This window comes from Ammospiza caudacuta, chromosome 1, assembly GCF_027887145.1.
Source record: "Ammospiza caudacuta isolate bAmmCau1 chromosome 1, bAmmCau1.pri, whole genome shotgun sequence".
In the NCBI taxonomy this organism is placed as follows: Eukaryota; Metazoa; Chordata; class Aves; order Passeriformes; family Passerellidae; genus Ammospiza; species Ammospiza caudacuta.
This window is the reverse complement of record NC_080593.1, coordinates 67,885,338-67,902,713: the sequence shown is the minus strand read 5'-3', so window position 1 is coordinate 67,902,713 and position 17,376 is coordinate 67,885,338.

Genomic DNA, 17,376 nt, shown 5'->3' with positions numbered 1-17,376 from the left:
CAGATCTATGGGGGTACAAATGATACAAGAATGCGGATTGCACTTTAGTAAAGGGCTTTTAGGGGGGGTTGTATGTGTGTGTGTGTGAGAGAGAGAGCAGGGAGGAGAAACAGTGGGAGCATTATACTGAAATATTTTAGCATGCTTTAATGCACCTAAATAGTCTCACACAGGGAACTCAAACTAAAATAGTAGGCAACAATGAGTAACCATAGTTTAACACTGGCAAAGTTTAAACAATATACCAAGATTCAGGGTTGTTGGGTTTTATGTTTTTGTTTGTGGAGGGTTTTTTTTGGAAATGTGTATTTTTCAATGGAGCTGGTACTGACTTGCAGCTGTTTGATATTAGAGTCAAGACCTACCAGCCTTCAAACCTCACATTAGAAACAGACCTTTGGCCAAGTTGTGTCTTCGTTTAGACCTTGGCAACCCTGCTTACATCAGTGGGGGTAATTTGACCTCTCATTTGAATAATGCAGTGCGGTGATATGGTTCTGGTTTGTATTTTCTGTGATTGTTTCAGTCTAAATGCAACAACTCCCAGGATTGTGTGCGAGACGGAAATGCCTTCCAGAGGTAACAGAGGCACAGATACAGGAATTATTTGTCTGATCTGACAAATCATGTGGCAGGCACAGGTCACAGCACCTGGCCAGTCTGGGAATAAGCAGACCTGCTAGGGCCACTCCTTGCACTGAAGGGATCAGAAAAGGTGCTGTGGGTGATGGCAAAGCAGCAGGAACTCAAAACAGAGGGATCAGTTTCCTGGCACAAGTAAATTATGTGCATGTACATGATCTTTTGAATGAAGAAATGCCCCTTCTCTCTTTTCCTCAGGCACAGCCAAGTTCTAGAATAAGCAAAATTCAGCCCAGACTAGAAAAAAAAAATTCAGTTGAAAGAAGTGCATTAGAACAGGATTAATGTCATAGTAAATATGCTTCAGCAATCCAGTGTAGACATTGTATCATTATTTCTCTGAATTTAGGGAAGTTATGAAAATGGTTGTTTGTGCTCTGAAAAGCTTTTATTCCCTTATGAAAGAAAAAGAAAATGGAGTATTAGAATCCTTCAGCAAATAAGAAAAAGTCTTTGACCTTTGGTAACTTTCAACATCACATGCTTAATACAGATATGAGAAACAAAACATTATGGGGTTGCAAACATGAAAAAATACTGTGAGCTCTCTGTTTTTTTTTTTTTTTGTTTGTTTATTCTGTAAAACATCTCCTTGCTCAATTGCAGTGATAATGATTCTCCAAAAATGTCTGGGCTGAGAATCTGCATCCTAAGCTTTTAAGTTAGAATCTCTGCCTGGCTGCACATCAGTCAGAAAAACAAACAACAAACTCTAGTCATGATGATGCCACATGACCACAAAAACAGATTGAACGTATTGGAACAGCAGCATCTTTGCCTTATTCAAGAATTTTCATTAGGTTTCGTTTAAACTGTTCAACCTTTCTTGTGCAGGCAGAAAAGAGGTGTTTGTTCCATGAAACTAAAGAAAAACAAAGCAAAACAGTCTTTAAAGCCAAAACACTTAGCTAAATCCATCTCTAAATCCCATTACACATTCAACAAATGGCAATAAGTAACCCTTACTGACCCTAGATGAGGCAATATATGGCACCCCAAGCAGAGTTCCTCCATGGTTAGCCTAAAGGGCACTGTCAAGTTCGAAAATCATAAATCCCTGTCTCTTTGTACACTGCTCAGGCCTTTTCACACAGCTCTGACCTGCATTTATGACCAAGCCAGAGCTTTGTCGCAATGTCAGAACATATATGAGATTATGAGATTCCAGACCCTTACAACAGACACCACTACTTGCACCATCACCAGTGCAAATGCAAAGGTGTTTTTACTTCCTGGAAAATTTGACTCACTTATTTTCATGGTGTTTTGCATTCAGCTTGACAATAAATAAAAATTCAGCAGGCATTTATAGTAAATAATAATGATAGAAATATTGCTTCACTCTTGATTGCTTACCCTCTGCTGTACCCCAGCATTTGGAGTGCAAACAGTGCAGAAGAATTTTGTGTTTACTAAAAGATTCCAGTATTTTGTTTTGGTTTTGAGGCTTTTTGTTTGTTATTTGCCATTCTTGGTGTTTTTCTCCCTCTTTGTTCCCCCAAAAGCCCATTCCATTTGCTTTTATTTTTCATCACAGGGTACTCATTTGGAAGCTATCCAAAGGGTTGATTTCAAGTACTTAGTATCACATACAAATAAATTAACACCAATGAGACATTGAAATCAATGTAGAAACTGCTTTTGTAATGTCTAAAAGCTGTTTATAGCTTCTCAAGATGGATGTATATGAGCGACATCAATCCTGGCCGACATGCATGCTTTTCAGAGTGTAAGCAAGAGGAAATTGAGGGTAAAGACTCAAAAACAGTCATAACCCGTTGTCGTATCATTCTCGCTCATGCACATATGTTTATACTTCTACTTGCAAAAACTTATCAAGAAAATATTTTGTATACTTTACTATTGCTTAACCTCCTTTTCTTTTAGTCACTCTGCAACATCTAACTGCATGCCTTGAGTTTCTTTGCAAGCACCTCCACAGTCCAGGCCTCTCCAGCCATGAAGCATTCCATGTACAAGGAGCCATGGTACCTTGGTCCCTGACCCAGCATAGCTAAGGATCTCCATCCTTAGATGAAGAGTAATGAAAAGTGATGAAAAGGGGGTATTTCAACATGGTAGGAATGTCTGCAATAGGTTTCTGCTCTCCCCATTCAGGCTTAAAGCACCTTCTTAATCACTGGCTGGACATCTGGTCAGTTCAAAGACATCACAAAAACTTGCAGTGCTTTTCAGATGAACAGTATGCCTGTGCCACAGCAGGTGGTCAACATCCTTCAGATATTTCATTGTACATCTCTTTTCTTTGAAGAATGCATCTCAAATCCTAAAACTGTCCTCCTCTGCACACCCATGCTGAGCTGGCACCACCACAGTGGTCAGGGCTCACTTGTTCAGGTACAGAGCCAAAAAGGTTATCCTGGCCCCTACTTTTCACAGAGGTGGGGGACCAAGGGATGGCAGAAATAGTCAGGCAACCACAAGGAAGCCACGGTACCAAGAAAGAAGATTCTGGGTTAGCCAACCAAGTCCTGGAGAGCATCAGGCACAGCATGGCCAGTCAAGGGAGAGGATTGTCCAGCTCTGCTCTGCCCTGAGGAGGCCTCACCTCAAGTGCTATGTGCACTTTCAGGCACTGCAATATTAGAAAGATATTAAGCTCTTAAAGAGTATCCAAAGGAAGGTGAGGAAGATGATGAAGACCCTTGAGGGGAAGCCATATGAGGGGGAGCTGAGGTCACTTGGTCTGTTCAGCCTGAAGAAGACTGAGGGGAGATATCATTTTGGCCTACAATTTCCTTATGAGGGGAAGAGGAGGGACAGACACTGATCTCTTCTCTCTGGTGATCAGTTATAGGACCTGAAGGAATGGCCTGAAGTTGTGTCAGGAGAGATTTAGGCTGGATATTAGAAAAAGGTCCTTCACCCAAAGGATGGTTAGGCTCCCCAGGAAAGTGGTCATAGCACCATGCCTGACAGAATTTAAGAAGATTTCAGACAGTGCTCTTGGGCACATGGTGTGACTCCTGGGGCTGTTCTGTGCAGGGTCAGAAGCTGGACTTGATGAACCTTGTGGGTCACTTCCAAATCAGTGTATTCTTTGATTCTATGATTCTGTGAAGTTTGGAGAGGAAGACAGTAATGGATAGGGCTATGACAGAAAGAGCAGAGCTTTCGAGAAGGCACTTTAAAAGTCTGACATCCCAAACCTTTTAACATTCCAAAGTTCTTTTTCTCTGTCACTGGAGCAAGCAATTTGGTGTTGTGGACACCACAGACTCAGCTATTCTGAAATGTGGGATGCTGACAGTACCAAGCAATAGAAGATCACCCCATTGGAGAGGGCGTTGTGGCTGAACCGGGCTGTGTGCAAATACATTGCTCCAATCCTGGCACTGCTGTTGGAAGGAAGGAGTGACCCACAGAGGTCTGCTGTGTGCTGATGGAGGTTCTGACTCCCTCATCCTGTGCAAAGGCCTGATGAAACATGCAGGGCTTATGTCAGTGTCACACCTACCTACTGAGCCAAAGGCACCCACAGCTGTCTGTAGCCCTGAAACCCTGCACACATCCAACAGGTGGTGCCCAGACTTAAGCATGAGGTGGGATAACTTTTGCCAACAAAATATTTCCCATCGGTCCCAAATACTAACAACTACCTGAACCCCACAAACACCACTTGAAAAGACACTAGTTTGTGAACAGCAAATTAACTAACATCCTCCAAGTCGTTATTCAAGCTGCAGTGCACACTGCTTCAAACAATGCTATTTATAAAGCGATAATGAAAGGAACTAGTCTATAAACCTTTCCCTAGCAGCAGGAGGGCTTAGGCTCCCAGGTTCACAAGCCTTCAGTATATTTGAAGCCCATCAGACTTCAGCAAAGAGGAAATAATGAAGGTAAAGAGAAGAGTAATCCTAAAAACTTAACAAGGCACTATCATGTATGTTTTTTTTCTCTGCATACATTGACTTTGAAAGAGACAGAAACCAGCTTTCTACCTTTACTACATTATTTCCCACTTGTTAAATGGCAATGCATAGCCCAAATGCATTTCATAAGGCTAAAATAAGCATCCTTGTTTGTGAACTAGTGAGGTAAGGATCCAGTTGGCAGGCTTGCTCTCTCAGGCAAGACTCATTAATACAAAAGGAGGTTTATCTGAGAAAAGTCTAAATTACAAGTTCTAAATGGGTTATCTCAGCTGCAAAAGAAAACAAGGCTGGGGAGGTTTTTATGCCGTGACTGAGCTTAAGCTTCAAGCCTGCAGGCTAGCACTACTCAGAGTGTTTCTGATGGGATAATTTTCTATGCAAAAAGACTGATTCATTGAAGAATTACTCATGTCATGGCCAACGTGCCAGTTTCAATGGCCGTTCATCTGACAGGCGCAACAACCCCTTCTGAAATGTTTTAAATGACCAGGTGCAATTTTCCTATTTTTAAATAACCTTTCGTGGTTACTCTAGCCAGACAAATGCCCTGCAAAACCAGATGAGCTGCTACCACTGCTGTAGCCTAGGCAAGGTTCAGGAGGAGCACAGCTCCCTAAGGCACTGCCTAGCTTTGCCCTTTCCTTTTTCCTCTCTCCTTTTGAGAGAACAGGAATTCAGTCCTAGTGCCTGATGGTAGCACTGAAATGTTATAGCAATATTCTGATTCTAGTGTCACTGGGTAAGTTATGCACTTTAGGTCTATAATCAGGGAGCCTGATGTGCAAATAAGTCCCTGCACCCAGCCAGTGGAGGAGATAAAAACCTCAGAACTGTCAAGGTGATCATTATGTTAGGAACAGTGAGAGGTATTCAAAGCCAACAGGAGAGAAGGAAGGCCCTAGGATTCATGTGGAAAGTAGATTGTCTGAACAGTGCCCATTTCTATCAAGGTGGCATGAGGCTCAAAGTTTGGCAGCTTCTAACTTTGGCATGCTCTCATGAAGATGGAGCCCACCTTTTCCTTTGATCATTTCTAGACATTCCTCTCTAGACCATAGTGTTTTATTCCAAAAATATGGATTTTCAGAAGGCCATTCTGTTTTTGACAAAACTAAGTTTCAAAACAATAAATCCATATAATGTGCTGTATACTTACATGTCACCTGAAAGGCATGATCATTCCTCTCTGGCCACCAAACCTGTCAGATTTTCCATTAATATTAATACACAAACCCTTACAAATGCAACTCCCATTTAACTGTTTAGGCTAATATTTTGAAAGATGAAAAGAACAGCTTTCAAAATACAGGAAAAAATCCAGAGCACGCGACCACATTTCACAGGTCAGTGGCTGGGATAGCAGGAGCTGCTGAAGGAGAGCTGAAGGAACAAACTTGCTCAGGGGCATTTTAGCACTCTTGTGATACGATACCCGTTATTCATCAGCATGCAACAATCCCCTCTCCAGATGAAAAACACTACAGATCATGTTCCTAATAAAACAGTCAATTTGCCTCCTTCTCTTTTTTGTTGTTGGAAGGAATTCCTTACAACCTCACCTCCCTGGGGCATGTCTTCCTCTCCCCCTTTGTCTATCAGGAGAAAACAAGGCTCTGTTCAACAACAAAGTCTCACTGGCTGGCCTCAGAGATGCTCACACCAGGTTTCAGACAGACCCAGGAAATTACTGTTGGTTTAGATGCCCTGATTATTGCTAAGATAGGAAAAATTACGTAGATGGGAAGCATGGTGAGAGCACATTTCTGCCCTGACAAACACATGAGGGTGAAAATCATGACCCCTTCAGAAAACTTCAGCATATAAGCTTTGGACAGTGCTTTCAGGCTTCAGCAGAGGAAGTCTAATCCATCTCCTATTTCTAAGCTTCCAAGGGTAGCTGCTTCAAATCCACACCCGGGGTTTGTAGCCCACTGAGACCAGAAGTTTTAGCATATCTATAGCAGGAAGGGCAGGTATCCTCGCTGAGTCCTATGACCTACATTCATCCTGCCTGCACTTGGTTTTAGCTGTGACAAAGCTCACCTGTAGGCTCAGACACAGTTTACTTTGCCTTGTGAGGTCAGGTTAAGACAGAAAACAGAATGGACCTGCCCCAATCAGTGGGCAAAGAGATTTTGCTCTGCCCTGTGCAAGTGTCTTCAGCAGTCTCTGCTGTCAGTGTGTGGAATTTTACATTTAAATATCATTAGTTCCCGGAATATTTAAAGGTCATTACTAGAAAGCAAGCTACTGAGGCTTCAGTTTTGTAACATTGTTTAACTGTTCTCTAGTGCATCTAAAGTAATTCAGTCTTCATCAGCAGCCTTATGTGTGACAATTACAAAATGGTAGCAAATTTAATTTCCTTTAAAAGAAGAAAAAAAAGAGCCTGATCTGCAAAATCATTCTTGCAGTTATATACACAATTGACACATGAACTTCATGCTTTTGCATATGCAAGCTCACAACCACCTGGTAATTTAGATTCTACCTTCGTTAAGAATTTCGCTTACCCCTAACATGACTAAATCAATGGGCATCAACAGTACCCTGACTAAGCTCAGTGGATGTCTGATGCCAGAGCTGTAACAAGATTAATTACACCTTAAATAGAGAATTTAGTAATTAGAGAAGACTGAAATGTTTTAAAACATACATATCCTTGGTAAAAGGAAATTGCTTAACACCAGGGAGTATAAATCAGAAATTTTTAAGCAAGTACTAGTTTTTAAACAGCTACACACACCCATAATGGACAACAACACAATAACTTTTCCATAATGTGAGTTTCTTCTTAAGCCCCATATGTTAGCGATTACATTGTGTCCTTAAATCATCAGGGTTGATATTTCATATAACATTTTTACTCACTATTGTAATGTTGAATGTTGTCATTAGTCAGATCTATTGCTATTTTCTTTTTTCAGAATCCTGCGAAGTTACTGTTCCTGGGATGTTGTATATGCCAATGAGTTATGTGTATTAAATACTCCAAGAGAACAAACGAGTGCAGGGAGTAACCTTGTTTACAGCACTAATGTAAGCTTGTTTACAGCACTACCCAACAACCACAGGAGAGACCTATTGGCTAATTCTGTTTTGTGCAAAAAATGAAGAGTCAGCTGATTTTTGCTACAAAGAGTAGGAATCACCGTTGTTAAATAAGTGGCTGTCCTGGGGGTTTTCAGAACTGCTCACACTATACTTCAACCTACCAAGGGGAGGAGGGAGTCATTGTATGAATTACTCCTGCAATATTTCATGAGCTAGTAAATTTTCTATGGAAATTATCCAGCTTGATGAAAATGTCTGTATCTCAAACCTCACAAGAGTCTGATTTAGAAGAGAAATAGTGCTCGTTTACTGCAGCTTCATTGAAGACAAAGATGGAGAGAACCTGAAGTGTTGAAATGTTAACGTTCCAAGAAAACTAATTATCATATTTTCACTTGCAAACTTCAAGCCTGATGCTAATTAATCTCTGTGGAAAGGCTGTGTATGAATCAAATTATAATGTAAGTCAGATTATACAGGATGAGATGTATAACATACCCTGCCACTGAGGAGAAACAAAATGGATTGCTTGCACAGAAATGACAAAAAACCCAAAGAGCTTGCTCTTCATTAGTGCACCAATCTGTACCAGCCGGCTGATGACAGATTCACCCCAACGGAGTGTTGCAAACCACCTTGGATTTTCAAAAGTTTGCCTGTGGTCACAAATTATCTAGATGCAAGGAGAAAAAACTATTTGACTGAGCAAACCTTGATGTGGCACTTGCAGAGTTCTGTTGTGAAAACATCTTGAGGGCAATCAAGTGCCATTAGCACATGTCAATGAGGCTTCCAATGAATTACTACAAAAATTACAGTTAAGTGTACTCCTCCTCCATCACTGTCCAACATCTCTGACAAAAGAGTTTGGATGTCTGTTGAAGTATTAGAGAAATTAACACCTTTCTGCCAGTGTATAATCAGAAGGATGTCAGCAGACTATTAGTTTGGTTCATCTTCACTAATGCCTTTATATAATTAATTTATTGATTTTAGGATTAAATTGATTTGTTACCATTTACTCTGGAAATTCTATATTGTACATATAATGGGGGTAGTAAAGGAGATTTGGATAAATCAGTTCTCATTTAAAAGGGAAACAAAATACAAACTGAAAGGGGAAATGAAATACATGTTTTCTAAACACAAGATAAGGTTTACTACCTCTCTAAGTAAATTCCATGGAGTCTGACTAAATAATTGTTTTCAATTTATATACTTATCATGAATATGCCAGTCAAAAAAAAGAAATGCTGTAAGCAGCTCATAGTACTTGCACTCACATAGTTTGCATAGCTTGCTTTTATCTGTTTTAATCTATTAACTTATTGTTATGCAACTTTCAGATTCAGAGAAGCTTTCATAGATGTGGGGGTTTTAATCCCCATTTTCTCTCCATTTTAGTTATTTTTTCTCTTTAAGATGGGATACAACATGGAATCAAACAAGTGCTGTGCAGTGTTACTCTAACAGCTCAATTTCTAATGCTGTTTCCATTAGTTTACTTGTTGATTATATCTGTTCTACCATTGTTATAATTTATTACAAGGCCTCTTTTTGTGTGCACATCTGTTTAAGCAGTTCCACTCGTTAGACCTATCCACACAGGCAAAAGAAGGTTTTCCTTTACCTAGACTGCATTACCTTGTTTTCCAAAGCTTGCACTTGTACCCTTTCTGATGAATTACTAATCAACAGTTGTGAGGTTTAATGGCATGCCTGGGTACGGTCAGCATATTTGGCTGTTCCAGATGTTTCCGAGAATCTGCATCTCCCCCCCTTTCTTCTTTTCACCCACCACTCCCTATGGACTAAATACTCTAAAGGAATAGAGAGCAAAGTGTTTCAGAACCATATGGCCATTTCAATCCTACACAGCTCAAGGCCTTGTCTTTTCATACAGAAATCATTTTGGTTTAAACCTAAGAGGCAAGAGAGTACTATACTCTTTTCTGACCTTACATTTTGCTCTGTTTTCTGTAACATCTCATTACTGGGCTGAGCCTTCCCTCTGCTCATCTCTGACTTTCAATCTCCATTTAATCTTTAAAAAAAATACAGACACTGCCTTCAATAATTTATCCCAAATGAGAATCTGACCTTACACACACAGATCACAAAGAATTTCAGTGAGACATGGCCCTATTTCCTCGCCTCCCCTTTGCTCACACAGATAAATGGAAATTCTGGCCCTAATAAAGTCAGTGCAAGTTTTGCTGTTGACTGCAAGGGGTCGAGGTTCTCCTCCTGCAATTTCTATAGCAGACAGGTGATTACATGTCACCTTAACGTGCTGAGCTGCATTGTTCTGCACTAGCAGGGTAGTTTGCTTGTACTGGCTGTAACAACTGTGCATTACCCCAGATCAACACAGTGATTTATTCATACTGGTATGTAAGGAAATAAATTCTATAATACTGCAAATTTTTCTGGATAGGCTCACAATCAGCTTTGCTACTGCTTTTTACTCTCCTATGCTACACTTACAGCATAGAAGTTTTTATTCTCCATACAATTTAAATTGTGGGAGACATTGTAGTGAGAGCTCCAAAATTTTTTGCAGTATGGGTTAAGGTTAGGATGAAGAAATCTAATTGTAAACTTGCAAAACGCTAATGTTCTAAAAGATCACTGAAAGTAGTTTGGGGAAAGGAAACCACAGATCAAAATTATTAGACCTTATGAGCAGCAGCTTGAGTGATGTCAGCCATTTCCTATTTCTTAAACATATAATACAGTGTACATGAGATATTTTTACATATAAGGTATAGCTCAAAGTGAAAAAAAGTTTGGAAACAGAAGAGTGAATAAGTAAAAAAGAAATTTACATTTTCTGTACTTCTGCTTTCTCAACGTCTTCCTGTCTGCATTTGCAGATCAATGGTACCTAAATCAGCAATTTGAGAAGAGTTCTACAGAACCATGATTATAGTTATCTTGTATAGCTGTACTTTCCAACCAACTTCTCGTACCTTGAATTTCTCAGTTTCTTTCTCTTTTCTTTGGCATGATTCTGTCTTCTGCACAAATTCCTGAACCACTTCTGTTTCTTTTCTCTTATTACTGCCTTGTGCTTTCTGACTTTTCCTTCAGGCCTCCACAGTCTGTACTAGGGTATTATCCCTTCCAGCACATTTCCTCAATCATTTTTTTTTATTTTAAGTCAAAATATCCCTGCAACTTTTTACCTGTCTTTTGGAAATTGGATTTCCTGAAAAGCACCAGCAAAATTTGTGTTTGTGTTCATGGGAAAAATTAACCCTACAACTCTGAAAAGATCAAATTTAAGATGAACAGATCTGTTAGTCACAAAATCAGGCTGGTGTTCTTGTTCAAAATTTAGCCTGGTCTCACCATTTTTTTCATCAAAAAAAATCAAGAAGTCACACTCAGAGTAGTGCTAAACCTTCAAACAGAAAATATACCAATTATGACGTCAGTGTATTTTTCAGGTTTTTTTGATCTACACTACAGTCAAGTTATACAAGGGGATCCGGAGAGCACAAATCTGGGATTTTGAATTAGAGCACAGTTGGGGATTCTACTTTTTCTCTTTCTAATATCCAACAGCAAGAAAGCATTGTACCTAGTTCCAAATCTCACTACACACTATGTGCCGCCCTTTCCCCCGCGTAGAGCTGGCTTTCAGATAACTTCAATTTTTGCCCTTCCCTTCTCTTTATCCATTATCTTATATGTGCAAGCAAGCTCCAAACTCCAGTGTTGGAGTAAGACCAGCACCAAAACAACAGACAAATTGCAGCAGCCTCAGGTGTGATACCACCTGCCTTCGTCAGCCTCCACCTGTGGTCCAGCAGCTTTGCTGCAGCACAGACTGGAAGCTCATGAAGCCTCCTCTAAGACAAAATCAAAATTAACCCCCTTGTGCTAAATGAGTTAAAAGACTTGCTCTCCAGCAGCCCTTGAAATGCTGCCACGTCCAACATCAGTTTCCTTTCCTGCCAGTGTTGATTCCACTAGCAAGGGCAGAATTTTGCCCTCAACTATTCACAAGTAATTAATGCATTATTGAACAGGAATAAATAGATAGCAATTAAATAACAAGTATTAATGACTTATTTATTAACATATTAATAGTTGGCCTGAGAGTAATAAATGCAAATTAGTGTAAAGTGGTACCAAAAATTGTGTCGATAATAGGCCCTGAAGTAATCTTGTGTGTTCAAGATAATTACAAATATATTTTCCTTTCAAAAATCTACTGCTGGGTAATTTTTTATGGTTTGCTATAATATCATTTTAAAATTAGAAAATTAGCCCTAGTCTCATTAAAATAATTTTGCAGTGCATCAGGCTTTATTTCAAGTGCAAGTTTCACATTATCTTCTTGCCTACAGACCGGGCATTTTTTTTTCCAGAAAATCTCCTCATGTGCCAATATTTTGGGCCTGTGCTTGGTGTGCAGTTTTGTTTCAGCTTACTACTTGCACAACTTTTCTCATCGTTAGTATTACTACATAAAAAGTCCCACTGCAAGCAGGGGTAGTACTTTGAGGGCTAAGTCCAGCAACAATCTCTAAGGGCCATATTTATTCCTATTTTTACTGCTAATAGCAACTGACCTGATAAATAGTTCAGAGGCTTTAGACATGACCAAACTGATGCACACCTAACAACCAGATCACAATAGATCCCACTTAAAAGACCATCTCTAGTCAACTGTTTTACTAGAAATACTTCCCCCCTCTTTTTTTTTTTCTTTTTTTTTTTTTTAATTCTTATTTGTTTAGACAAAAGAAAACCCCACCTCATACCTTGACTCTAAACTATTACTTAACACTGGAAAAGCAATTACTCGGTGAGGACAGAAAGACACTGCCACTTTTATCAGTTCTAGAAAGAAAAGGAAATTCTTGGCTAAAATCCAGGGTCCTGCCCTCATCACTGATCTGCTAACAACAGCAGATTAAAATATTCCAGTCTGCCACTGCTCCTGATTTTACCAGTTCTAGAATCTGACACACATTTACCACATGACTGCCTCTAATAAAAGATCAGCAAATATTCATGTTTGTAACAGTAATGGAGGAATGGGGGCCCAGGCTTCCTCCTGGCGCTGACGCACAGAACGCTGCTTCAGCACATGTTTGGTTCTAGAAATGTTTCTGCCTGCCTCTGTAGGTGGCATTTTTACTTCTTTGCATCTTTCCTCATTAAAGGCATTGTAAATGGCTTTTTCCAGAATAATCAAGGGCCTTTCTCTGAGGTACAGGGCTACGGTGGCTCTGCATGCACAGTGCCTTCCCAACCACTACGTAAATGTGATTGTGGCCGTGTAATCTGTGTACCTGGAAATATAATTCTTTTTGTTGCTAATGAAGGTCCTACGGCACAAATTTATTAAAGGTATACTTTTCTGTGAGATAATAATTGGGTCGATAATATTAAACTCATAGGCTCATTATTTAATTGCAAGGGCAGATTATGAATACAGCTTCTAAAATGTATTTTAATGAAAAACACTACATCCTGACCTAATCATATCAACCTTATGCTATCTAATTAAGGATGCAAAAAATCATTAGAGTTGCAAAATATTAGTTCCAGCTCCATCAGGCTGTTAGCTGCCCCTTCATGAATATATATATTTTTTTACTCTATGATAAATAGTTAATGAGGTAAAAATGACAAAATTTGCATGTAGGCAAATTAGTTTAATAGACTGATGTCTTCCTGGTCTACAGAAAGTGACCTTTCTCCTATAAAAAGAAAGACTGAAAATGCTTTGAAATGATGGCAGGGATGTGGATATCATTCCACAAATGACAAATCACTCCTCTGAACAATATAAAAATTATAAAATGCAATAACCTTAAATTCTCATCATATTGTAAATGTGTCCTCTGCTGCTGCATTTATCAATTTAATAAAAGGAAATTAAGCATATTATAAAATACCCATTTATGGGGCAATTTTTAATCCAGCGAATAAAAATGAGAAGCACATGGTTAATAGCAAGAAAATATTGCAAAAATGTGGACCTATTTTTACCAGAAGGTTTGACTGACTATTTACATGAATGACCTCCATTTAAAATATATTTTTTATATGGAGTGATGTAAGATATGGCAGTCTCATGCTTCCCTTTATAAAAATTGTTCACAGTTAATTTCGTATTTTATTTAAAAATTAACACATTAATAATGCACGCAATAAGACCTAGTGATGTGTCTTCCATACTGATTACTTTGTACAATTAGACATACAAAAAGAAAGGGACAAGATAAATACCTTATGCAAATCTATGGCAGAAAAAAGGGTCTTTCCGTATCTGCAATGCCTAAGAGCACAAAAGGACCTGCAAATACAGCTCCCACTCTTGCTCCATGTGGAGAACATATTTGTGGAATGGAGCTAGTTTTTATTGCAAAACTAGATTTGTAAAGAGCTAACAACACTTCCTTTGATGGTTGCCTTTTTCATCAAAATAATACCAAAAAAAAAAAGGGGGGGGGTGGATGAGATGGGAAAGATTTTTAATTTTGAAGACTGGTTCTTTTTTCACAGTATTTGTGTTTTGTACCGATAATTCAGGACTTTTGAACACTAGTCTCCAATCACAAATTTTCCCCATTGGGAGGGAGATCCTGTGACCACTGAAGTAAATGGTAGAGATCATCCCTAGATATGCCAGAGATGTAAATTCCTGTGCTCCTTCTACATTGCTTATATCTTCTCACTTCATATAGTCTGCACCAGTGTGTCCCCCAGAGAACAGGAATGTTTAACACTGTCACAGCCTGGCTTTTGGTTAGAGATGACATCAAGGAAAAGGCATGACATTCATGCAGATGTAGACAGAATAGCAACCAGAAACTTAGGGGTTTAGCAGAGACAAAACCATGCATCACTTTCCTTCGTTGAATGAAATGTGTGCTGCTCCCTGTGAGACATTGGGATTCTTCCCTCTACTCTGACTGCACCATCTGAGGTGCTGGATCCAGGTGAGGCTGGGCCCATTTTAAAGGATCTCAGACTAAGATTTCACATTTCAATGTGGCCTTTCATGCATGCTAGGCTGCATACTGGGAGTAAAACTAGGCACTTGCACGTTTCTATAGCTATGGGTCATGCCTTTCAGTGTCCTGTCCCTTGAATTAGTGGACAACCCATTCAGGTTTCCTCCATTCAGGTACAGACTACCTGTATACAGAGAAGTAATTTCTTTTTCCATTTGTTTCCATTTGTCTTTACCTCCACAATTCTTCCTTTACTCCTACCCTTCTTTTTTTTTTGTTTTTTTTGGGTTTTGGGGTTGTTTTTTTTTTTTTTTTTTTTGGGTTTTTTTTGTTTTTCTTTTTTTGTTCACCTTATCCAGCCCTTGCTGTTCTGCTGCAAGAAATTATATGCTGGAAATATCATTAGAAATTTATTAAGTACTTAGAAATGCAGTTTGCAGTTTCCTCATCTGCCCCTTTTTCCAAATGCCATTGGTGATCCTGGCATGCAAAACTAGGTCCACTACATGTATTCTTTGTTTCTTACTTAATTTGTAACAAAGATAATAGAAACCAATTGTCAGTGGTAATACTTTGACTTATTGCAGAAAGTTTTAAAGTGAAAAAAAAGTTATTTTACCTACTGGGAAAGACAAAATAAGTTCTATATCTACAAAAAGTGGGACTGTCTGAGGCAGGTGGTTGTGGAAGCACGTTCACTCTTTTCCCCTCCCCTCTGCTGAAATACTATGTGCTGCTCTGAACTTTCCCACAAAAATTAAGTTTACTGAGTATCTGCTTTTTCATTCAGTTTTTCCTTTCAGGGTCCAAACTGTCATCACAGGAAAAAAAACTGGAAAATAATTACAGCTGTGGCAGATGTTTATAACAGTGACAACTGAGGCTATATATTTATATAAACTGCTGATCTTTCAGAGGTAGTTATAGAGATTTGAAAAACCTGCAGACCCTAATCTTAAGTCCCTTGTTCCAGAGGGTTAGAAAAGAAAAACAAAACAACTCATACAGGCTTAAGAGGACTAATTTCCTTCCTATCAGGGAATCTGTTCTTTTTTACATTGAAGCAGGAGAGTTACCAAACAAAGCATTGTACACAGAGGCATTCACAGATATATAGATCAAAGAGATGAGCACTTTACCAATTGTCCAAGAGCTAGTTCTTAAATTAGTCCTGTGGGAATTAATAACACTGAAGCAAGGCTAGAAAGCAAGGAAGGAAGGAAGACAATGTCCCTCAGAGACTACTGACCATGTTACTTCTTCTATTTCCAATTCTCTGAAAGCAATTATGACCAGAAGCCTCATCTGTGGATGACATCCCCCCCAAAGGACACTTTGCAAACAGAGAATGTATCTCCTATACATCACAGGTTAAGGTCTTTAAATGGGACTACAAGATATGGGCTTAATGGAGAAGAAAAAGGAATTATTTTGATAACCAAAGCAGAGTACCTTTCCCTGCAGATTTCCAGATTAGCCCACTCTTCTGGGAAATCTTGGAGGAAAAGGGCCAGGGAGAAGAGTGTGGCTCTCATATCTGACAGACCAAACTCACACCCCCTTCTCAGGCTCGCCTCACCCATGCCCTCTTAAGGAACGAATTCTACTTTTTCATGGAAATACTCAGTTTGCTGAGCTGGCTGAGAAATTATCTGGGATGATACTGATATTTAAACCAGTAGGAAGTCTCTAAGAGCCAGTCAAGGACCATTAGATAGCACAGATAATTTTTGACATCGTGATGCCTCTAAGTCTTTGGTTACTAAGCAGATTGTAACCCCTCAGGATGTTCAGGCAATGCATATGAAATGTCACAAAATTCTCATGAACATGTTGCTTCTTAGCTTCTCTATTCAATGAAGCACCCTAAGAATAATTTTCTAATATGTAGATTCTTTTGAATAACACTAAGACATGCAGAGAATTAATTTGGACCACAGACTCTTTTTGGAGGCTGTTCACCACTCACCATCCGTCTTTCACCATTGATTCCTCTCCACTGCTCAGCCCTCTTCATAATGTAGCTCAGCTCCTGGATGGAAATCTCCAAGTCCAGTGGAACAAAGAATGTGCCTTCCTCACCATGGATGCGTCGAAATACATCCAACAGCCAACCTTCGCTATGTAGCCTAAAGATAGAAATAACATATTTGGTTCATCTTTAAACAGACTCTTAATGGAAAAAAAAAAAAAGGTCATTCTTTTGTAGACTTATGTTTTGGTTTTCCCTTCATGACTATGGTCTCTGCCCATGGGTAAGAAGTTCTCCAACATACAGCCCTCCACAGCCCTCTGGAGAATTTACAGTACCTGAATCAAAGCACATAAATGGAAGCGGCAATTTAATTTAATTATTTAAACATATTGACTTCCCAACAAGATCCTGATCTGCCTTCTCTTCAGAAATGTCTAATGTCTGTCCTCAGCACTGGGCTGGGTAACTAGTTCCAGTAGCATCGTTAGACATGAATGGAAGTCCTGCTGTGCCAGGGTTCACAAATGGGCAAACCACATCATATAGAAGGGAACACTTTTTTTCAACCCCTTTTTTTCAAGCCTAAAGCTATACAATCTAAACTTCTGTTGATGTTAGAAAAGTTCATTTCATTTGTTGGCTTTGTTTTTCTGTGACATTTCTGTTCTGTGGTAAGGAATTGACTAAGCACTACGCAGTAAAATTTTCTACCACACGAAAGGCTTGCTGTGTGGCATTTCTTGATGTAGGTGAAACCAAGAAATATTGGGCGGCTTTTGGAAAAAGCTGGTGTCACATTTTTAGCCTAAACTGAACTTTAAAACAT